The sequence below is a fragment of the Psammomys obesus genome, unplaced genomic scaffold, assembly GCF_907164565.1.
Source record: "Psammomys obesus unplaced genomic scaffold, mPsaObe1.curated_primary_1811, whole genome shotgun sequence".
Classification (NCBI taxonomy): Eukaryota; Metazoa; Chordata; class Mammalia; order Rodentia; family Muridae; genus Psammomys; species Psammomys obesus.
This window is the reverse complement of record NW_026592510.1, coordinates 9,572,687-9,598,106: the sequence shown is the minus strand read 5'-3', so window position 1 is coordinate 9,598,106 and position 25,420 is coordinate 9,572,687. Positions and strand designations below refer to the sequence as shown.

General features: G+C 36.6%; 1 protein-coding gene across 2 annotated transcripts in view; it reads right to left on the bottom strand.

Moving 5' to 3' along the window:
* Rfx3 (regulatory factor X3) overlaps window positions 1-24,861 on the bottom strand; it is a 274,748-nt gene extending 249,887 nt beyond the window's left edge. The window contains exon 1 of one of the 2 annotated variants that reach the window (XM_055614027.1): window positions 24,736-24,861. The gene's annotated coding sequence lies outside the window, so the exon portion shown is untranslated. Of the gene's footprint in view, window positions 1-23,550; window positions 23,595-24,735 lie in introns of those variants that run through there. The other variant, XM_055614025.1, reaches the window with a different exon arrangement.
* Between the last annotated feature and the right edge of the window lie 559 nt (window positions 24,862-25,420).

The window sequence follows — 25,420 nt, the reverse complement described above, 5'->3', positions numbered from 1 at the left end:
CTATACAGTAGTAAAACTTTCCAACTTGTGCTGGGCACTTATTTAGCTGAAAACCCAGCTTGCATGGAAGTGGAATTATCATGAGTGTCTCACATAGCTTCATTTGGGACTTTGTGGAAATTACACAGTTTCATATGCATACAACAGTTCTCTATTCATATTGTGAATTCTCACAAGAAAAATTTGTATGCATCAGTTTCATACTGTTTCTGTGTGTGTGTGTGTGTATGTGTGTAATTTGGTACTTGTTGAATGTTCTACACTGCTTATCCCATTCTTGATGGTATAGAAGACAGAGACAAAGAAAGAGGAATTGGTTTACTGCTCCAAAGTTTGAGTTGTGCTTACAAAAAAATAATAATACTGGAAGCCATGCTGCTCCCTAGGTGTGTATTTCTCAAAGTCGATTGTTTAGTAGAATGCTACTGAGATCTTACATGAGTGCTTGTAAGACATCTCAGTGGAAAAACCCCACTGTTGGTAAGCTCTTTCTAAATGAATGCTAAGGGAGCATGCTACGTAGCCAGTGGTAAACATTTCTTCCAACAGCAAATTTATTGTTTAAAAAGGCTTATACTATACCATTTATTTGTTCTAAGCTATGAGCTTGCTTAAGAGGTTGATTTTACCTTTAGCTGAAACTGTGTATTTTCTAATCTGTTTTGGGCAGCTGTCAAGTAATCAGAGTAAGCAGTGCCATTTTAATAAGGAAGTCTTTTAATGAAATATAATAGGTCACAAATACCTAATTTCTGCTCTTTACTGTAATTGCTAGTCTTTACTACAACTGCCACTTTAACAATCTTTTCCAAATGCTGACACAAAAGATGAACAAATCAAGGGTATTAGCATGTGTGTATATTTACAGCTTATTGCTGTCAGAGGCTGTAGTTCTACTCTCAACTCCAACAGCTACAAGAGTCTCTTTCTTTGATGGAAGCATCCTTCTTCAGACTGGGAATATATTTGAATTAAGTTCCTTTTTACAATGACATTAGCAAACACACAGTAATAGCTAAACAGAAAGAATGATTAGAAAGTTACAGCACATTACATCTTTAGATAAACCACAATGCTTCTCCTATCACTGTGAAAGATTAAATACTTTATTTCTTTATTGTTTTGTTAATAAATCTTCTGCTTCAATTGGTTTATAACTTCAAGGTAGTTCAAATTAACTTTTTTTCATGTTTTGAAATCTGTAAAATGATAAGTTTTATGCAAATGTTTAATTACATCACAACATAAAACTACAGGGAGTTGCAATAAAATAAAAATAGAATGCAAAGAAGAAGGAAAGCATAAATACAATAACGTTTTTATTTTTAAAGAGTGTATTAGGATTATCTGGCTCCAATTATAATTTAAGTTTATGAGAATGTCATTTTTAAAACTTTCTCCTGAAAACTTTCGATAATAATCATTTTAACTTTTGTTGCATTATAAGCATATTATTAACCCATGACTCTTAAATTTTGGTACCATTATTGCTATGGTAATACCAAAAGTCCTATGCACAAACAGTAATAGTTTTATTAGAAGTTTGCCCGTTTTTGAAAAGCTAAGCTTCCCTAAATCAAACTAGCTTACTGTGAAAAGAAAACCATGACAACTGTTTGTACCTCTTGCTTTATTATTACATCCGGCCTGGTCACTCTTAGAAATTCAATCTATTATGGTTGCTAGGAGCCTGTTGCTGTGCAACCTAAAAGGGTATGCTGTGCTTTCAGGCCAAGCAGTGCTAATAAACCTGTAGGTTTCCCTCTGTGGGGCTGACCAGTGTGTTTAAAGGGCTAATACTTTTCAAGAGTGATAGGCCCATAATTCAAGACACATCCTATTAAAACCAAGTCACACTGAGAGATTTCTAACAAAGGGACGAAATGCTAAACATACACAAATATTCAAAATGTATCCTCAGAACCCCTAACTAATTTGGTAAAACAAACAGCTTATGATCTACATTTCAATTATACCACCTACCACCCGGCGTTTTTCTTTCTATATAGTCCCCTAAAAGATTATGATATATAAATGAACTCAGCAAGCTTTGATGGGGGTGGTGGGTAGAACACAGCTAAATACCTTTGACTTTGATTTTTCAAAATCTATTACATTTATAAGTCCAACAATAGAAAATTAAACTTTGCATGCCAATAATTTAAAAAGTAGTAGCAATTAAATCATTTTTTTAAAAATCAAACTTTAGATTTCACCTTACTTTAAAAACATTTTTGTGTCTCTGTTTGTCTCAGCTGACCAGTAACGTTTTTACATTAACTCAAGAATCTATTCTATCCTATCACAAATATCCTACACTTTTAAGACTGATGCTGAATAAGTTATTCACACAAATTCACTCCATTAGACAACATTTTATTTTAATTAGACAAGGGGATCATGGAGTCTGTCAATAAAATTCTGCTAAACAAACTGTGAAGCACAGAGTGGCATAGAGCAGGAGAACCGACTACAGCCTTTAAAAGAAGAAACTGTACTGACTTACGTGTTTACAGAGGTTAGGCCCATTTTCATAAAGTATTAGAAGAAAATGACAAAGATGTAATCTTATAAAATGCCAAAACCTCTCAAGAGAAATGTTATTTAATAACAAACCTACTTTAAAGAATGTGCCCAGGATTTTCCAATGACATTCTAGTTATATTAATACTGCCTGCAATTTTTGAACCTCAAAAACAAATTTGAAAAACTGAAGATGGGCACTTTCTGCACACTCATCACAATCTTTAGCCCTTCTGCTGACGGTGTAGAGCTAGGAACATTTCCATCTGTCAATGCACTACCTTACTCTGAAAAGAGTCACGGCTATCTCTTAGCATTGCTTTCACTTCTCATTACACACCACAGGAGCAGAGTAAAGGAACTCTTTCTCTCAGATTACCAGAAGCAACAACAGGAGAATGTGGGACAACTACCCCAAAACAAAGGACAAGGAATCCAAAAGGAAAGCTGAAGGAGACTGGAGTAGAGGAGCAAGGTCTGAAAAAAACAAAAAACAAAACAAACAAACAAAAAAGCAAAACCTCTGCCTGTGCCAAGGAGAGGACAGACTAAGATTTAGAACTGACAGTTTGTAAATAAGGCCAGCCTGAAAACAGCAAATAGGAAAATCAGCCAGAAAGGTGGCAGAGAAAACACACACTAACAAAAGAATAATGAAAAGAGTACTGGTAGAAAGACACATGAAGAATTACTTTACAGATGTGAAACCAAAAAAAAAAAAAAAAAAAAAAAAAAAGCAGGAAAACTTACATTCAAATTATTTCTATTTTTGTGCCCATTCTTCCTAAGAAAGGTACAACTCAGAAATTTTTTATTTTCAAGATCCAGGATGTCAGTTGACACATGATATGAAAACCAAGTACAGACTCTACTTAATTTCCAAAGAAATAACTGGAAGACTTTCTAATGCTCATGCCTAATAAGATATTTTTTATTAATTTTAAAGCTGACATATGAAAATATTTTTAATCAATTTAAATATTGATTCCATAAATAAGATCAGAACATTAAAATACATATATTACAAATACACCAATAGTAACCAATAGAGTATTAAGGCCACATTTGACTTAGGAGTATATTTTTCACAGGGCATGTGCTGGCAAATTTACTAAGTTCCAAAGCCCTTACTTAATTCCTGATCAATTATTTGACAAATATATTGTTCCAATCTTGTCAGGAAAAAAATTATCTAATAAAAGTAAAGTTCTAAATTAGGCATATGATACTTTCATTTTTAGGATCTTATTACAATTAACTAAAAGGCAAGAGTCTAAGTCTTGCTGGAGAATGTTTTCTGTTCTCACTGGTTTTTGACTCCTTGAGACAACAGAGATGTAGTAGAAAGTATGATATTCTTAAAAGAAACCATTCTACCAAGCTTCAGAAAACACGGTGAGCTATGCAATTGTCGTCCTCTTTTTAAGTCCCTGGATTTGTATCACTCTGTCATATTTCATACCCAATATCCATCTTTCTGGTTATACTTTAAAGGATCCTCAGCAAATGTTAAATAGAACTAAGCTCTATCTATAACTGTCTGCCTTTGATACATCACATAGTTATGGTTGGTGAGCAATGACTTGAGGTACAAATTTTATTATCTTTGCAACTACAAGAAAAAAGAAAAAAAAGCATCGCAAGGGACATATACACAAGATTTCCCCCTTTTTCCAAAGGTTGTAAAAACCAAACCCAAGATTTCCTTTCTCATATCACAATGTTTCCTCAGTTTGCTTCTTCAAATTATTTCAGCAGGACCCACACAGTAGAAGAAAAGAAACCTACTTTCTCAAGTCTTTCTTTGACACTCCCCCACTGCATGCAGGGGTGTGTACATTCACAAGCACATATACATAACTAAAAGATAATAAAAAATGTTTTAATATTTATTTATTATTTATACAGCACTCTGCCTGCATGTATGCCTATGCACCGGGAAAGGGCACCAGATCTCACTAAAGATGGTTATGAGCCATCTCTCCAGCCCAGAAAATAAAAATTTAAATATTGCATATATAATTACATAAGTTTAAAGAAAGATTTGTTTAAAGTTGCATTTAAAAACCCACTAATTTTTACTTAAATTAGTTAGATGGCAGAATATATATATATATATATATTATATATATATTAAGCTTTCCAATGCACAGCAACAACAGCTTCAAATATGAAGCTGTGTATTTCACAATGGATGACAAACAAGTAATGCTAAATATTTTCCACTGAATTGAAATTGAAAATACGGGTTTGACATGAACACACCAAAAATTCTACACTTAAAAATATCAAAGTGACAATCACTATTCAAAATAACAAAATTCAAGACAATTTGCCTTCATCAGTAACTTTTATTTATCCAAATAACTCTTCATTTGTTTATTAGCATGTTCAAAGTTTTATAAATAAATTTCACTCATAACTAAGATTAAAGATCAGATATGGTCCCTGTGCCATATAAGCAATGATAGTATAGTTTTCAGACAGGAGGGGTAGTTTTAACATAGAATCCATCATAAAAAATTTTTTTCCAGGTCAAAGTTACACATAAGCAAATTGAGAGAACAACCAATCAAGTTGTAGTCTGGCCAATTCTATTAATTATAATCTTTCCATTTTCTCCTTTGTACATGAGTTTAATTTAGGTATTTAGAATACAATTAGCAGTAGTTACAGGTTTTTCAGAAGAACCTAGAACATGGATGCATTAAGGCTTTATCTTCCAAGTCTCTCAAGTGTACTTGACTACATTTCTAATCAAAAACCACAAAAAAATATTTTCCAGAGTAAGGCATATAAAATTTAAAATTAGGGTCCAGACAGAATATGCATGAGAACAAGGGGCGGGCGGTGAGGAAGAAAACTGCTAATATAGCAAAAAGGTTAGCATCAATCAAAGCATCGACAGTATGAACACACAGTCACATTTGAAGAACACCCAGACTCACCTCCTTCATATCTTTGTTCAAAGGTCTGAAAGGTCTGAATTGCCCTATTTAACACAGATGGTTCCCTACCACTTCCATCTGTCTCTATCCTCCCTCCTCACCTAATTTCTCTCCATAGCATTTATAGCCATCTACTATTCTTTCTCCTTTACCTCCTATTGTTAGATGATTACACTTCCAGGACAGAGGCCTAATCTGTTTTGTTCACTGCTGTATCTACAGCAGTTCATTTTTTTATTTATTTTGTGTCGATAATTGATCAAAAGATGCATGGATGTAAAAAGTGGAAATGAGAGCTAGGAAGAGGACACAAGAAGTAAGCTGGAGGACCACATAAAACAAAGGGCCTGGCAGTATGCAGACAACCCCAGCAACGGTAAAAACTCTGGAAGCTCAAGGCTTACCTACCCTGGTGAAGTGCCAAGCCAATGAGATCCTGTCTCAAACAAAAGGTAGAGATGCCTCTGGATAGACCATGGAGGTTCTCTTACCTTCATCCCTCCCCCACACATGTACCTACTCTCACACACACAATGCATATTTTACACTTTTTTTTAATTTTTAAAAGAATAAAAGTGAAAAGGCTAGGGAGATGATTGAGGTTAAAGCACTTGCCCTATGAGTGCAGTGGCTAGAGTTAGGATCCCAAAATTCACATAAAATACAGGCAGGCACCTTCTGCCTGCAATTCCAGTGGTGGGGAGGCAGGGGCAGAAGATCCCCTGGGAGGATTGACTAAGGAGGCTGGCCTGCTGCCACAATCACAGCCCTGGGTGCACTGAGAGATGCAGCCTCTACAAAGTGGAAAAGCAATTGGCAAAGACACCCAACATTTGTCTTCAGTTTGGGTCTCCAAATGCATCTGCACACTCACACGTATGTAAACACAACCTACACTACTAACATTCATAAAAAATAATAAAAACTGAATATATACGTTAAAACTTATTGTAGAAACTTGAGTTCCTTCTCAAATTTGGAGTTAAATTTGTTTCACTGAGAGTAACACAGCAAAATTATCACCTAAAGGGATGGTACGCAATGAAATATATACTACTAAAAAGAGGGCAGAGGGGACTTTTAAATTACAGCTCCATATAATATCAAAGATTGCTTTCAGTTTAAAGTCTCTGTGTACACTTCACAGCAGATAACTTTCCATAATACAATCTTAAATTAAATGACACAGAGCTATCACTGGTGTGACGACTATAATAATTCCATTCTAAGTCCACCAGTTAACTTGGTGATGACAGTGGAAGTCGAGACCTGCTCCTACTGCTTCAACACCCCAGGGGATGCAGTCAAGTTAGACGGCAGGAAAGAAACACAGGGCTTCAAGTGTTCAAAGTACCTTCCCAAAGGGCAAAACTCCCATAATGCCCCCCAATTTCTCATATGGTAAGCTGAATTGGAAATGTATGTGCCACTAAAACCAAATCTGCAAAAGCTTTCCATGACTACTGACAATTCTTTCTCAAGACACTACGGAAATTCCACAGGCAGATGGAACACACATAGAGTGAGAGAACAAAATATCATTTGAAAAGCTAAGAGGAAATGAGACTTAGATTGAAGTCATCTCAAATCTACTGTTAACTAGGTAGTACTGTATTTAACAAAAATGCCAAAATTCCATTTATGCCATTAAATGTGTTTTGTGCAAAAGGAAGTAAATAAACACAATGATATTTATTTTAAAAAATTATACTGTTCTAGCCAGATGATATTATAAACTTAAGGAAAGAGCATATATTAGATTTTATAAACTCAGTATCAGAACCAGTGTCCTGGCACACAGCACTGAGGTGGCAAAGGCAGCCATATCTCTGAGTTTGAAGCCAGTCTGGTCTACAGAGCAAGTTCCAGGGCAGGCAGGACTACACAGAGAAACCCTGTCTCAAAAAGTACTCTTCTAATGGCAATTTAATGTTTGAATGGAAAATAGCTGATTACACAATAGTCTAAGGTTTAATCAACAAATTAACAATTGATTTCTTCTCCTAGGAAAGGTCACTGGTTCTGATACTGAGTTTATAAAATATATGCTCTTTCCTTAAAAAATTTACAATATAAAAATATCACACATTTATAAAACAAAAGTCTAAAACACAATTCTAATTAGTTCCATGGATAACAAGTTTGTCATAAGTGAGCCCATTTAAGTTGGAGATGATTCATAACCTTACAAAAGACAAATTTAATTAGGGGACAAAATGTATTCTAGGCCAAATAAAGACTGAGAACAAAATGTTAAGAAAACACAAACAGTAAGGCATGATTCAGGAGAGCATACTGGACAGTAGTAAGAACTCTCATTTACTGGCTCACTTCACTGTCAAGCATACTGATTTTTTTTCTTTCCATTTTTTCTTTTAATTTTAATTAATTACACTTTATTCACTTTGTATCCCCTTGTGGCCTCCTCCCTCTTCCCTTCCCAATCCCACCCTCCTTCCCCCTTCTCCACACAAGCCCGTCCCCAAGTCCACTGATGGGGGAGGTCTTCCTCTCCTTCCTTCTGATCTTAGTCTATCAGGTTTCATCAGGAGTAGCCGCACTGTCTTCCTCTGTGACCTGGTAAGGTTGCTCCCCTCTCAGGGGGAGGTGATCAAAGAGCAGGCCAATCAGTCATGTCCCTGTTCCCATTACCATGGAACCCACTTGGACACTGAACTGCCATGTGCAACATCTGTGCAGGGGTTCTAGTTTATCTCCATCAATGGTCTTGGTTGGAGTATTGGTCTCAGAAAAGACCCCTATGCCCAGATTTTTTGGTTCTGTTGCTCTCCTTGTAGAGCTCCTGTCCTCTCCAGGTCTTATTTCCTACTTCTTTCATGAAATTCCCTGCACTCTGCCCAAAGGTTGGCCAAAAGTCTCAGCATCTGTTTTGATACCCTGCAGGGTAGAGCCTTTCAGAGGCCCTCTATGGCAGGCTCCTGTACTGTTCCCCGTTTTCTCCTTCTGATGGTCATCCTCTTTGCCTTGCTGTATGGGGTTTGAGCATTTAGACAGAATCCTCCTTCTTGATTAGTTTCTTTAGGTGTATAGATTTTAGTAGGTGTATCCTGTATTATATGTCTAATATCCATTTATGAGTGAGTATATACCCTGTGTGTCTTTTGGCTTCTGGGATACCTCAGGGAACTCTTCTCCACTGCTGGTGGGAATGTAAACTTGTACAACCACTTTGGAAATCAATCTGGCGCTTTCTCAGGAAATTAGGACTAGCGCTTCCCCAAGATCCAGCTATACCACTCCTAGGCATATATCCAAAAGATGCTCAAGTACACAATAAGGACATTTGCATACTGATTTTATATGTATCATATAATGGGGCCTGCCAAACAATCTTTCAAAGCAAAGTTCTATTTCAGATCTGAAGCCTGTCCAAGGGTTAAACTGGTTAGTAGTGGACTCTGCAATTCAAACACAGACGTGTTCATTTCAAAATTCATGTTTTGGGGGTTTTGTTTGTTGGGTTGGGAGGGGTATTTGTGTGGTTTTTCGTTTTTTTTTTGTTTGTTTGTTTGTTTGTTTGTTTTGTTTTGTTTTGAAGACAGGGATTCTCTGTGTAGTGTTGGCTGTCCTGGAACTTGCTCTGTAGACCAGGCTAGCCTCAAACTCATGACATCCACCTGCCTCTGACTTCTGAGTGCTGGGATTAAAGGCCACCACCAACTGGGACAAGACTCATGTTTTTAACCCATTTATAATGCAGTTAAGGCACGTTGGCTAGAGAGATGGAATTATAGAGCATAATAGTAAAGTGTAAATATAAAATGCACCTGAGACTACATCCTCTAAGTGGCAAACACTAAGCAGTTTTGTGGCACAATGTAGAACAGAATAAATATTTTTAATTGGTCTGATAAACAGGCAAGAAGGAATCTTTAAAACAGCGGTTCTCAATCTGTGAGGCATAACCCCTTTGGAGGTCCTATATCAGATCTCTTGTATATCAAACATTTATTTTGTGACTCATAACAGTAGCAAAATTACAGGTATAAAATAGTAACAAAATAATTTTATGGTTGGGTTACCACAACATGAGAAACTATATTAAAGGGTTGCAGAACAAATGTTGAGAACCACTGCTTAAAAGGTTCTGGCCAATAGAAATAGAAAATTCTAAATTATTAAAAAAATAATTGTTAGATGACATTAAAATAAATATACACTAATGTGAATAGTTACCGGTTGAAGCAAACATGACCCAGGTAAGTTATGAACTGGTGACAGGGGACATTTTTTTGTCTGTTTTAAAGTCTCCCCCTTCATATACAATATGCTCAGCAGTCTAGCAGGTACTCTACTCACTTGTTCTCCATATTCAGATTTTAGTTTGGTACCTGCAAGCATTTGGCACTTTCTTCATCTGAAATATACTTTTAACACTTCCATTTTTTCATTGTAAGTGTATTAGCGACAAAGATACATTTAAATGTAAACATAAATTGCTTTGATCACTTTCCACATTAAAAACAAGATGATCAGCTAGCACAAAGCAACACTGAGCAGAATTTCTGAGCCCCACTTAGTTCATATGAAATTGTACTGTCTTAAACCTCAGAGAGTAAGAACTGGGAACTTTCCAGCAAAAATGCAAGAGCTAACTAATATTTCGTCATACCTTTGTTTACCATATCTCCATTTTTATTGAAGCTGAGAATAAATCCAATGGGAACAGTTTTACAAGAAGGACTGTCTATGGGGATTTATCTTGTTAAGAGCAAATGACAAATGGTTTTTCCCCCATAGGAAACCTGTTCTTGCTTTATATAAATGTATCTTTCAGATTTGGTACCACAAATTAGACTGCAGAGAAATCAGGTTGTGCTGGAAAGTTCACTTGACATCTTCTTGGTGAATCTTAGATAGACCGCTTCAAATAACTAACAGTGCTAACATTCAAATTACACATCTTCATCACAAAACAGGGAACAAATTCAATTCAAGCTTGAGGTCAAGGATGTACTACTAATCCTACAACTGGGAAGCAGGGACTGGGAAGCAGGGACAGGAATCCAAAGTCTTGGTAATTACTTATTCCTGCCATAGTCTCAAACTATTAATCAGTAAACAAAATATTCTTCCAAAAACTCAAACTACAAAATTAAACAAAAACAGCATGGCTGAGAGTATCACTTCCTGTTGCTATGGAATTAGGGGCAATCAGTTCACATATTCATTCTTTTGGTGCACTCATTCATATTTAAGCATACTGCAACACCTTTGAAGCCCAGCTTGGCAAGTCTCAGCTTATACCAACTATATCAAGTGTCACCATAAACTAACCCACAAGAACAAGCATTTCCATTGTTTAAATTAACAAACTGCTTTTCATTAATAGCTCTCAGAATGATTTGAATAAAGAAGACCTACAGGTATAATTTAGTGGCAGAACAGATGCTTAGTGGATGAGAACCAGGGTTCTATCTTTCAAATGCAAAAGTGAAAATATACATAGCAAGCCAGAGCATTTCTTATATATTTTGCATCAATTATGACATTCAAAAAATTTACAAATGTCAGGGATAAAAGTATAGTTTTCAATATCGCATTTTCATTTAGTGTGCAACCTTTAAAAGGTTTTAAGGCTCCAATTAACTTTACTTCTAAATCACTGCAAAAGAGAACAATTAATTGATTCTTACACCAAAGCTTAGTTTAAATTAATAAAAAAAGAGAGTACTCAAATTTAGAATGCAGAATTATAAATGTTTTCTAAAAAAAACATTTTCTAGAGTGCTTTCTAAAAAAAATAGTAAATTTTAAAGTATAAACTACAAGAAGTATAGAATATTCAAGGCCTCACAGTAGGGGGTTTGCCTTTAGGAAAGCTTTGCACTAGCTGTATGAAATGTCAGAGTGAAGAGTATGAGGTTCATCACACAAGTCACTTACCCTCAGCTTTCTCACCTTTAAAGTAAGTGGGAGACAGGGAAGGGGTTCCTCTAGATAACCTCCAAAGCGCACATAAAATGGAAGCACTCCAAATTTAAGATGAAGACATTCTAATTATGTCTCTAGTGGACTGACATATGTATGTTATCTGAAAACACATGCAACCATATTAAGAGAACAATTTCTCTCTCGTCTTTGCTATCCCCCATGCCCACCCCTGCTTCTTAACCTGAGAAAAATGACAGTAGAGTACCTAAGCAGAGACAGGGGACTCAAGCTGAGTATAAAGAAATAAGATATTCATCCTATGGCATTTAAAGTTCCAGACACAAACATCTGGCAGATGCTAAAACACCTAGAGAAATTTTTTTTTGACTAATGTTTCTCTTTACATATGAAGCGACAAGAGTTCACCCAAATCATAGCTGCTTGTTTATAGCTTGCTACTCCAATATAGGACAATATATATATATACACATACATATATATACATACATATATATAGTACCTTCCTCATATTAGAAACATCTGCCTTTTAAATTATATCACATAACACACAAAATTTAATTTTAAAAAAGAAAATTCTGACTTGTAAAAGTTGGTCAGAATAAAATTTCCTAAGCTTTACTGATATTTCTGCAGTGTAATATAATAAAATCCAAATACAATTATACTTTTTGTACACAGTTTCTAAATGCACAGAAAAAGTTACCACAACTAATGCTTAAGTTGGCATTGCATTAGTTTCATAATGAAATCTTCTATTAAATATCACCTTAATTAGCATTATACTCTGTGATTTTTTTTTGTTTGCTGGGTTATGTTTTTCATTTTCTTTAAAGTACATGGCTCATTAATTTTCATATTTTGTTTCATTTTATTAATGTTTGATTGGAAGAGTCAAACCCAGGGCTCTGAGCACAGACAAAATACTCTACCCATAAGTTACAGCTCTAGTCTTAGCTTTTCTTCATTGAATCTTACTTATAGCACAAGATCATTTAACCACAACACAGCTTTGGTTATTTTGTATTACTGAACTGTTCAGTCTGGCTACTTGTCATATAAGAGATATATTTACAAGGCTGCTATAAAATATTTTAAATCATAGAAAATTTTATTAAAACAATAAAAAATTAGCAATTGAAGTTATGTAAGTTAAAATATCAAGCCTTGTTTAATGTATGTATTTAGCTCTTGATTTAATAATTTGATACCAACAAAAATCAATCTTTAAATAAAGAGATTGAGGTCTACATTTTGTGTTGTTCATTCAAATGTCAATAATTATAATCTGTAATACATGTTATGCCATCACAGAATATATTCCAAAGGAAGAGTGATCTGGGGTTGGGGAATGGCTTTTTGTCTGTTTTTTCTCTAGACCTTAACATTAGGGGAAAATGTTTCTTTCATGACTCTATGACCTCAGTCAAATTAAAAAAAAAACTACATAAATGAAAAACAAAGCCTATGAAGATATTGAATCCAGAAAATTTAACTGTTTTGAATGATACTGCTAATTGGTACATCAGCCTCTAGGTGTCCCTTCCTTCATGATGTGTCACAAATAACTTAAAAGCATGGCACTGAGCAGCTAACTTCAGTTTTCGAGCCTCATGTATCTCAGACAGGCTTGAACTCATTATGTAGCTGAGCATGACATCAAACTTTTGATCCTCCCACTTCTACTTCCCCAGTGCTGGGATTACAGGCCTCTGCTACTATCCACAGTTTATGTAGTTTGCATGGTGCTGGGGATGGATCCCGGGGCTTTGTGCATGCTAGGTAAGCATCCTACCAACAGATATCATGACTTATCTATATGATGCTCTACATCATGTCCCAACTGGCCCAAAGGCCAGTTGCTCCTCTTCCCTTGAAAATGTACAAATGGCTTTTATCTACTTTATTCAAGCCTTCCCATAAACAAGCTGGAATAAAGATAGATCAAATATGAACTCCATCACATCTGAAAAGTTTACCTGAAGACTTTTCTCCACCCTTCAAACATGGGCTTCTGTCCTTGGGCTCATTCCCTTTTCACAGAATCAAATTTCAAGTAGAGAGAAGCCTAGCATTACTAAACAAATGACTTAGCTAGCAAGCAAAAGCAATTTTCCTAATTTAATGTGCAAAGAAGCAGCAGTATGAAGGTCAATCATGTTAAAATACTTTTTTCTTCCACATTATATAATCACTGTTTCAAATTTCCATTGAAGCTATTGTTATCTTGAAAATTTGTAAATTTCTTTAAAACATCACAGAATGAAGAAGGGTTGGAGGTACTTTCAGTAACAAGTCTTTCTATTATGTGCCTTTAATTTCCTGAGCACAAGTGAGCCTCCTACCTTAGCCTCCAGTACAGCTGGACTACAGGCATGCACCAAGCTACACTATTATTACATAGCTTTAAGAGTAACATGATATTGTGAAGTTTGTGTGGTATGTACATATGGTTCATTATGCCCTTTACTTTGGCTTGTTTTACATAGTCCAAATATAAACAGCTTAAGAAAAGACATTTATAGTACATATACAATATACTAGCTTCCAAATGTGCAGTTTTAAGATAAACAGAGATCCCAGTTGAATATATGAATTTTGATTTTTTTGTGCACTAATACTGTATTTCTTTTATAATAATAAAAACAAGTTGATGTAACTTAAGTTGATTCTTTTCTATACATAAATTCTAGAAATGTTAAATTTTATACAACAACAACAAAAAAAATCAACCTGTAATCTCAGCCCTCGGGGAGGCAGAGGCAGGCAGATCTCTATGAGTTTGAGGCTAGCATGGTCTACAAAGTGAGTCCAGGACACCCAAGGCTACACAGAGAAACCCTGTCTCAAATTTCTCTCCCTAACCCCTTCCCCCCAAAAAATCAAGGTACCAAAACCTTTTGGTAAATATTTGTGAAAAAGCTTTTAAATGTGGTAACACAGAAGAAAACCTAAGTAGTCCCTTCCTCACCTTCTGCTAGTAGTTAAAACTCATAGTCTGTATCTATAGACAAGTCTATCAGTAGATATCCCATTCAACTAATTATTTCACTATTCACACTGATTTATTCATCTGCCCTTGTTTAATCTTTAATTATAATTTTCCTACTAATTTCACCCATTTTTCATTATCTTCTATCATTTCTTATCCTGTCATATGCCTTCTATAATTTGAAATATTAAAACTATATTCAGATAAATGGGAAAATGCAATTTTCTATCTAACAATCTATTTTACTTTCTTGTCAAAGTAGTTTTAAAATCTAATAGAAATCTAAGCCAGTTCATAATTCCTAAATTAACCAAAATAGTAATGGCAACAAATACTCACATAATACCTTTTATTAAAGCTAAATAGCTGACATAAAATTAAAAACCTGTGTGATGAAATACCCAAATGTTTCTTGCATCCAGATAAAATGTTTTACAATCACATACTAGTGGCATTATTAGATTTTCTGAACATGGAAACTGGGAACCCATACAGCCCCTAAACTGGCACTTCTTTTCCTCTCTGCAATGGGTATTGTCTACATTTCAGTGTTTCCAATCAAGTAAGCCCACTCCCACTTCCTCTCATTTTCACTCCATTCCTTCAGACCAAAGTGTTCTGGGCATGGGGTGCCACCTATGGGCTTCATTTCAAAGATTTTTAAACCAAAAGGTAAACTAGAACTTTCAAAGTTCACATATACTGTATAAAAAGGAAATTGTAGGCAGCAATGAAAGCTGACCAAAGCACAACTTAATGAAAAAGCTTGTACTGTGTATGAAAGAAATCTTAATCTACTGCTATACAGGGCTGGAGCACTAAGGGTGAACCACGTGTCAGGATCAAAACACTCCTCTTACAAGTTACACTGACCATCATCTCTGGTCCATGCTCACTTGCATTTCTTTTCATGCAAACCTCATCAAAATACTCTCTTTCCAAATTCAAAGATAAAAGAATCACAGCTCACTTAGAAGGCAAACAGACCAAGCCTTTGCTCAGAGATAAATCCACACCTATCATAGTCACTTGTTCAATAGTATTTTTAAGTTTCAAAACTTCCAAAGCTCAGCAAATCTCAGAAGTACAGAATGATGGAGTGTTCATTCAGAAAAATAATGTTGAGCCCTATTTAACTGAAATGAACTGTAATTTTTGGTTTTGTTCAACGCCAGCATGTGTAAGCCACTAGCCAGAGTAGTTTCAAAAAATCATCACACAATGTGCATCATTGTTTAAAAGGCGTTACCAACCTCACACAAAGATCACCTGAAGAACTTAACCGAACATTTCCTCTAATTTCTCTGCCTCAAGAAAACAGACTGAGGTGAAGAGGCTTAAGGTTCATAGTGTGACTCCAAGGTGATGACAATGCAGAAGACGGTGAGGAGAAAGCAACTTTGATTACCTTCTATAGCACTCACCTAAATGTGTATTAAAATAACTTCATAAATGTGCACACACATAAAATAAAATAGAGTATCTAAGATAAATTCCATTTTTACAAGCGTCTTAAAAGTCCAATGTTTTAAAACATTTAAATGACCTTTAAAGACATGTAACATCATCACAAAAATCAAAATTTATTTCATCCTTCATGTATTAAATTTTCATGTTCTGATTTCTCCATACCATATTAAAATACATGCTGTAAGAACGTCTAAAGTTGTAAAGGAGATGTCCAAATAGCTAATATAATAGTTTATGTTTTTATTAATGTCCTTAAGGATGATACTTTATCAAAACTCATTGTCAACATTTTCATCAGACATAATCAGAAGCTAATAAGTAAAAGTCTGATGTTACAGACTCTTTGGCTCTTTAAAATGTCAGCAAAATAAAAGCAAAAGAAAATGCTAGATTTTGCTGCTAAAAATATATATACAAATCCATCTATACAAAGCAGTGTAGAGATATAGATTAAGAAATCACTTACAAACTAGGTGTGATGGCACATATCTTTAATCACAATACTTGGAAGGCAGAGGCAGAAGGTTCAAGAGTTTAATGCCAGCCTGGCTTTTTAAGACAGAAATGAGAATCTTTTTAATCGAGTACTGTACTAATGGGATATATTATATTGAAGATAAGTGAAATAACTTAATGAAATACAGTAAACATCTTAGCAAAGTAATAAAATGTATATCCTGGCATTAGTTTATGTACTCTGTACTACACTGCAGCGGAAAAGGAACAAGATGCAGGAGAAAACACATGCGTTAGCCTCTTCTGACTCCCTACACTCTGTGCCCTGCAACATCTACCTTCACCAGGGCTTCCTAATCCAGAAAAACATGGAGAATATTTAACAGGAAAAATAGGACATGCATGTTTCTTGCTTACCTTCAGTATCCATTCTAATTCCTCCACAGCTACATTATGAAAGGAGAAAAAAATTCAAGACAGGGTCCCTTTGCAGCCCTACCCTCCAACTTGTAATCCTCCTGCCTCAACTTCCTGGGGGCTTGGATTGCAGGTATGTGCCACTGAACACAGCTTGAAAAAACTTAACAAGCAAAAAGAGTCTCTAAACTGACCTGGCACAGTTTAAAAAAATAATGCCAATACTAACTCAAGAGTACAAAAAGTCAGATCCATTTTATGAATAATAGTTATACTGAAATATACACAAATGCTATTAAACATACAAGTCCAAATGGGGTCCAGAAACTTAAATCTGCTTATACTAACCAACTAAAATTCCATTCAAATTAACTTTTAAATAATAAGAATGCCAATCTCTTTATCTTTCATACATTTCCCTGTTAAGCTGGTGAGACTTGTGATACAGCATAATATATGTTCTTTCCTAAGTATAAAAATGTTTCCTCCCTTAGCGCCTGCCTCTCCCTACACCCTCCCACCCTGTCCTCTGTCTATCCACACACTGGGAAAATTATGTCCTGTTTTAAATATCTCACTGGTGAGCAACAGGAGCCCCAACTGTCAGACACTTGTCTGGCACACATACTTAGAGAAGCTAGTTCCAGCAGGAGCGCAAGCTGTGAGGCTCAGCTCACTTCTATGTGGGTGAGGAAATCAGAGCACTTGGTCACCGCTCTCTACCAAAATGGTAGAACTTTGAGACCTTGCCATAGGCATAGCCACTGCACCATCACTGGGCTCCGGGTTTTCTTTGTTGCTCTCCTCAGAAGAAACAACAAATGATCAGTAGGCAAGGTTTTGAGAGCACAGATCAATCACACACCATTCCTGGCTCCATGTCAGTAGCATGTTTCTGTCTTCCCAAAGTAATCTTAGCATGATTTCACAGGTTGCAAAGAGTTTGGAAGATGGCATAGTCCCACTTTTGATCCTACGGATGGAGACACTGAGACTGACACATTTTATGTAAATAGCCTACAGTTTCAGTTGACAGCAAATTGGGTACCTCTGTCTTCCTCTTCACGTTCCTTGTCCATACTCTTGAGGCCCTTTGCTTCCCAGTCTAGTAACATTGTTTCCTTTATCATAGCCTGCTTTGATAAAGGAAACTTTCCTCAAACCTGCTGCCTCACTGCTTTAATGTTCCTGGTTACGCTTCTATTATTCCATACTTACGTTTTGCCTAAACAAGAACTATAAGAACCCTTGGGAACCCCTAACCAGGCACTCTAAAACAAAGGCAGGCAGTATTGACAAGGCAGGCAGTATTGACTTGTCATATCTGATTCTATAAAAGGAAGATCATGAGTTAAGAGTCACCATAGGTTTGGGAAACTGTGCACACTAATTTTGCATTAGCCTAGACATTTAACCCTTAAGTACTTTGCCTGAGGCCAGTACCCAGAAGAGACTTTTAAATAAAAATACTCAAATTACATCACTAATAAAATAAAATTACATTTCTGTTCAAGAAAGTAGAAATTGTAAAGAAAATAATAGATGTTTGGGAGTGCTAAAGGAGAATCATTTTCCATTTAAGTCATATTTCCTAGCCTTCTTCCAAGGTTCCTTTGAAAATCTATCACATTTGAACTGCGCACAGTGGCAAGGCACAGATAATCCCCATACTTAGAAAACTGAGGCGAAAGGATCATGAGTTTAAGGCTGGCATGGACTAGACAGAGACTAAATCATACATCCACTTAAGATTATGATATTTAAGTCACTCTAAAATGAGAAAAAAAATCACTTTATTAGTAGTCAAATTGCTCAGAAAATAGAAATATAGTTTCTCAATATAATCTACCAAACAGCAACATTATATGTAGCAGCCAACTTGAAAACGTTATTTGAAACTTTTTAACTTCTAAAAAGAGGAAAAGATGGCATGTTCTTGTATAATATTTCATATTTTAAGTTATCTTTGGTAATGTCCCAAGGTTACTTTACAACATAAGTACTAGTTAGCAAATTATTCCTCAATGCTAAATGAGTGTATCAGTGGTAGCCTCCCATATTCCCCTTAGTACTATTGTTAAGCAGTACATTATAAAATTATAGAATAACTGCTAATGAATTCATGTTTTAAAACTATCTAGACTATTTTTTGTCATTACATAGTAAAGACTGCATGTAGCATGAAGTTGATGAAGAGAGCTCCAGATGTTTTCCAATACATTATATATAACATCTGAAGAGAAGATATAAATGGGACAATAAAACGAACAACAGAAGATTAAAGATAATGAAATATTACATCATTATTTCTTAATACAAAAATCCCTAGACCAGAAAAGTTATGTAAATACAGTAAAAAGAGCCCATTATAAGCCTGAAATGCAAAACTAAGGCATAGCTTTAGAACAGCTTTCTTTTAGTTTAGTATGGTTAAAAAAAAAAATTACCAAATGGTAATCCAAGCCTGATGGCTTCTTCATACCTTTGTTTTATTTTTTAATGAGTAAAAGAGATTAATTATTTAATGGCAGTAGATTAGTGGAACAATATTTCAAAACTCAAGTCCCATGACAAAGGGATTGTTAGATGGTCACATCAAAATGATTCTTAGGTAGAAAAAACATTGGAAAAATATCTTCTCAGTATTTCCTAATTGAAACAGCCAATAGGCATTAAGCATGAATTCTAAATACTGACCAACACACAGTACATGAATTTATCTTTTTGAAGCTACACAGATGTCAGAAGATAGGCAGGATGGAACCTGGCTGTTAAGATGAGAAAATCAAGTCTAAGTGAAGGCAACTAACTTGTCCACAGTCACAGTTAATAAGATCTCAGTGAATTCTGACTCTAAAGCCTATAGCTTATCCTGTAACAGGACATCCCATCCATCTAACACTCTAATACAAGCTACTTTCTCAACTTTCATTACATATACTTTGATACAAAATAGAAGACTTCAACTACAAAGTATTTTAATACATCCAAAATACATTTAAAACTTCAGTGGCATAAAATGAGAAACTACATAGGATTTTACCTTTTAAAGAAAAACAACAACTATTGTAGTAAGATCCATATAGGGGAGGGATGGGAGCTGCACACAAATTGTTAGTTTATAGTTATAGCTTATAGTTACTTTTCAAAAATATCACTAGTAACCACTGTACCTGTGTTGGGAGAGCAGTGTATCATTACCCATACTGAAGTTCGTACATTGTAACTATACTTTTCCAAGCTTTCCTGAAGAAAATGCTACTGTTTTAAAAGTTGTCACTGAGCATATTCTACATAAAATTATATTAAATAAAGGAAGAAGCCACTCGGATTTAAAAAAAAAAAATGGTACTTAAAAAAATAATTTCAGGGTGGGTGAACTAGCTCAGCATTAAGAGCACTTGTTGCTCTTGCAAAGGACACAGGCTCAATTCCCAGCAACCACATGAGGGTTTACAACCACTGGTAACTCCAATTCCAGGGCATAAGACTAAAATATCCTCATATGACCAATGTACCCAACTTTAGCCCTAAGTGCTAACATTAGATTGTTCCACGGCTGTGCTCTCAGGGATGATTTTTATGTAGTAGTAGTATTTCTAGCAGCTCATTACTGGATCTGGTGTGTAATTTAGTGTTACACAGACTCTCTCTGTACAGAAAGGTTTTCCCAAAAAAACTGCCAAGGCAAGCAGCCTATTAAATGTTAAACTTCACAGAAGTAAGTCAGATACTTAATTGCATAAGTAACTAAAATTTTCTTTACATAACAGTTCTAATCAATTCACACTTGAGTGAAAATAACCTTATATTGCAAACAGCACAGCACCCTCTGGTGTATCTATTATAAGATATATAAAATTTCTAGAAATAAAAGGATAAAATCTTAAAAATCTCAGAATATAATCTAAGAAATCAATAGGGTGATATTTTCTGAATTTATTCTGGTACATATATTTTACATGTTACAAAAACAAGCTTCATTTTAAAATATTACTATAGCAACTATGAAAATTTGTTTTAGTTTAGTTTTAAAATACTGAAACAAACAAAATAATACATTTTTCCAGTATGTGACTTAAATTAAGATAATGCTATAAATAGAATTCTTGAGGTATGTAATGACAAATTTTACTGGTTATGTAAGCTAAATTTCATTTTATTCAAACCCACCTGTTTTTCTGACTTGAATATATCAACTGCTGCTCTACAGTCTTTCTGAATTCAAAGACAGCTTATCATTATTTATGGAATAGATATATAGGTTTTTAGTAAATGTATCTATAATTTTTACAGTTTGGTAATACACCGATATTCACAAACAAAAACTAACGAGTTTGGTCACAAATCTGGAGCACTTCAGAGACAAGTAATGCTCAATGTCTACCTGAAAGAAGAACCTTCTTTGTGAAAATAACTAAAAGATGACACAACTAACTCAACATGATGCCACCTGCTTTAGACAGCTCTTTGTGAACCACTACAAGTTCCAAAACAATACAGGAAAAAGTGAGACTGACACCTGTTTAAAGCATCCATCTGTCTCTATCAAGCTAAATTTACTCAAATCCATTTAATCTTGGTTTTCCAAAATAAGGGAACACTATGCACCTGTGAACAGAAAAGAACTTAAAAATCTATTTTGTGATGACAACTGGGAATATATACCAAGAGTTACAGAGTTAGAGCAAATCCTCAGTAAGGGAAACTATTTTTAACGTAATTACAAGTGAATAAAGGATATTGAGCCAAATGCTCAGCATAGAAACAAATTAGCAAACTTCATAATTTAAAAGTTGATTTATTTCTTATTCCCATTTCTTGTAATAAATTCTCACTAGGAGGATCACAAAGCACTGCTACTAGACTATTCAACTAGACTATTCAGGAAAAAAAAAATAACTCTTCCCACATATCTGATACTATTATTCATCCTTCTAAGTGTGTGTCCTGAAATTTTTTACTGTTCAATTGTTAAAGAAAAGGTGCCTCAATTAACTTGAGTTTTTTTTTAAGATTGTTTGATTAAAGTTAAAAATGCTCTCACCATCCCACTTATAAACCATAAACCATGTATCTCTACAGAATACAGATTGTTTAAATATTGGATAAAGAATACAGTATTTTAGAAAATAGGGATAAGTATCTCATGCCACAAAAGCACTGTGAAATGATGGAAAGCTTCTGCGAGCGCATTAATTTCTTATACACATATAAATTTACTATGCCTAGTCCCTATACAGTTTAATAGAGTTGCATAATAGACAGGGTGTAATTCAAAAAGACTAAGATAAATATCATGCCACACTCTGAATCACAAATATCCAGCTGCTCAAAACATTACTATTGAATATGTTTATTTTCAAAGCCAATCACTTTCACAGATAACTGTTAGTCTAAAAAAATGAAAACAAAGAATGAGAATGCATAGTGCATCCCCTCCTAGGAAAAACAGTATAGGAAAAAAAACTGAACTAAATGGCATTTAATGTTATATTTAATTTTAAAGATCAACTGTTATCATTGTAAGTTAATCAATCCATAAAACTAATTTTATCATCTCAGAAGCCAAAGCATCACTAATATCAACTCTCAGAACACAAAGATTTATTTGAAATAGACAGGCTATTTAATATAATGCAATACAGTGTTTGTTCTCAAACAACTTGTGAATGAAAAAAAATCAAACAAACAAAATTTGCTGTAACCTGACATGGCATGATGAGTGAAATGTCTCTGAAACATTCCTGGACACTGCAAATACAAATATTAATCACAGACATTTCAGCATCTACAATCTATTCAGCCGAAACTTATGTAAATATCATAAGATCTAAAACTGTCCCAAGACAGCAAAACTCCTTTTAACTTCAGACCCAGTAGCTTCACCATCCAAAAGTGTTCAGGCATTTGACACTCATCTGAACAGGAAAACAAAAAAAAAAAAAAAAAAAAAAAAAGAAGAAAAAGAAAAGAAGCAAAAGAAAGAAAAGAAAAAAAATGCAAGTTAGTATTTGAGATGTGTATTGAAGACATGTTGGGGAAGGGATGAATTCTAAAGAATTCTAGAAAGAAGTCTGAGAGAGTCAAACATATTTCTTTCAGAATCAAATATCACCTTCATTTAAAATAACAATCATATGGAAATGAATTGAAAAGTAGGGTTTTTTCAATCCTCCAACTCTTATTTTACAAAATATTAGCCTTAATGACATTATAATTATCCAAACTCTTCATTGACAATCTCAAGAGTAATTAATACTGTCACATTATTCACAGGCTGCTCTGTCAGTTAAATCAATAAATGTTTGCTGTTGGAAAGATTATTTAAATAAGCACTCTAAAAACCTAAACTGGAAATTTCAATGTGCCATTAAAATAGTACATTTTATTTGGTTTAGCTCAAAGTCATTATCAATTTATTTTCTGATAACCTATTAATTATTAGTCTGAAAATTAGCAAAATTAAAGAATCTGTGAAACCAAGTTAGCTCTAATCAAGAAAATATTACTTGAGAACTGGCAAGTATTCAAATCTACAAGGGGCAACTATTTTCTCTTAAAAAAAAAAAAACTTAAAAAGGATTTTTTTTTTCTTCTGAGCAGGTTCAAATCATTGTCCAAAGAAAACCAAAAAGTCAACAAAAAGAATATTTTAAGTACACACATGCCTAGATCTTAACGGCCACAAAGAAAGTGAAATATACACACGTTTCAAGTTGAGAAGCTTCATACATTCTTTATGAACAACTTGACTTCAATTTCAACTCTCCAAGGGAAAGCAACAGAGATGAAGATGGGAGGAAAAAAAAAAAAAAACTCTCAAAGTACCATAACTGTCACAAACAGCGTTGTGAACTGAGTTCTCACAAAGCTTCCTTGTGTCCTTTTCCTGTTCATCACAGACAAAGTCTCAAAACCACAATGAAAATTGTTAACACTCTCCTGTGGGGAGGGAGGTGCATCAAAGTGAAACAGAACCTCAGGACTACCCCTCCCATCTCCACATGAAGGATAAAGCGCTGTCAGTAACCACTAACCCAAGTAGCACAGATGCCCTGCATCCGGTTTAAATCACAAGCACACACGCGCACACGCACATGCACACACACACACACACACACACACGCCGAAAAGGGGAGGGGGAGAGAAAGAGAGGAGAGGGAGACGAGAGACGACAGACAAGAGAGAGGGAAGAGGAAAGGAAAGAGAAAGACTTAAAAAAAAAAAAATCTCTCAGAGCAGCAGAGGCCCCCCTGGTTTCGATGTGTGTGCAGAGGGGGGCGTTGTGGGGGGGAGGAAGACTGCTGAATGGATATTAAGATTGTTTGCAGCACAAAGAAAAAAAAAATACAGTTTTAAAAGAAAAAGAGAATCCCGCGAGGCCAGTGATGGTCAAGTAAGTGCAGCCCGTTCAGCAGCGGGCACCGAGGGGCCGAAACGAAGGGAGCGGGCTTCGGGAAAAGTTCACCGAGGTACGAGGACAAAAATAACAAAACCCCCCCGACAAGGCCCCGCAAGTGAACAACAGCAGCGGCGGCACGGCACCTTTCGGGGACCCCCCTGCTCACTGCTGTCTATTTCCACTTGGAAAGCGGCGGCCACCAGGCAGCTCTGCAAAGCAGGCGAATTAAAGAAAGAGAGAGAGAGAGAGAGGGAGAAAGCGAGCCCCTTCTCTCCACCTGCCCCTCCTCCTGGGCGCCCGCAGACCTGGGGGGGACGCTCCGACCCCCGCGACGACGGACAGCGGCGGCTGCCGAGCCCGCTCGCCCCGCAGCCCCGACTCCCGCTCCATCCCCGGGCGCCCAGGCCGGGCGGGCGGGCGCGCGGCGCCCACACCCCCGAGCCCGCCGCGCGCGGGTCCATTGTAAACAAGCCCCGGGGACCGAGCCCCTCAAGCGGCCACAGCCGGTGTCAGGAGGGAGACCCCGCACAGCCACGCTCGCTCGCACACACGAACACACGCACGGACACGCACACGCTCCCACACACATGTAGAGACCGAAGAATATTCACCTTGGCTGTGGATTATTGTGGTGTTGTTGGTGGGTGATGGAGATGGTGGTGGTGGGGAGGAGGAGGAGGAAGAGGAGGAGGAGGAGGAGAGGAGTAGTTGTTGTTGATGGGTAACAGTCGCCAGGACTACGGTGACTATGGCGCTTGATTCACAAGGCAACGGTTGCTATAACTCACAAAAGAGAGAGAGAGGGAGAGAGAGAGGGAGCGAGGGAGAGGGAGACACTCGCGCGGGGAGGGGCGGGGGAGGGAGGAGGAGAGAGGGCGGGCCCGAGAGCGCCGGAAGGAGCGGGCTCGGCGCCGTGACTGACAGCTCGGCGCCCGGGCGGGGGCCGCGCTCGGGATGCCGACGTCGGGTCCCCGAGGTGCGCTTAGACTCGGCGGGCCCGGGGTCAGTGCGCGTCCGCCTCGAGGAGCGCCACGGCGGACGCCGGGACGCCGGGGGAGCCGAGGGTCTGGAGGCGAGAGGGCTGCTTCCCGTGAAGGCAGCCCCGCCCGCCTCGGCGGCCAGCTCAGCGCCCAGAAGCCCCGCAGCCCCGAGAGGAAAGCCGCGAAGCCAGGGGAGGGGGAGTGACGAGGGCCCCAACACCGTGCGAGACGCGCGCTGCTGCGGGGGCAGACCCCGCTTTGAGGCGCGGGCCCCGCCCACGGGGACGTCATTTCCGGGGCGGGCCTGGTGGTGTCC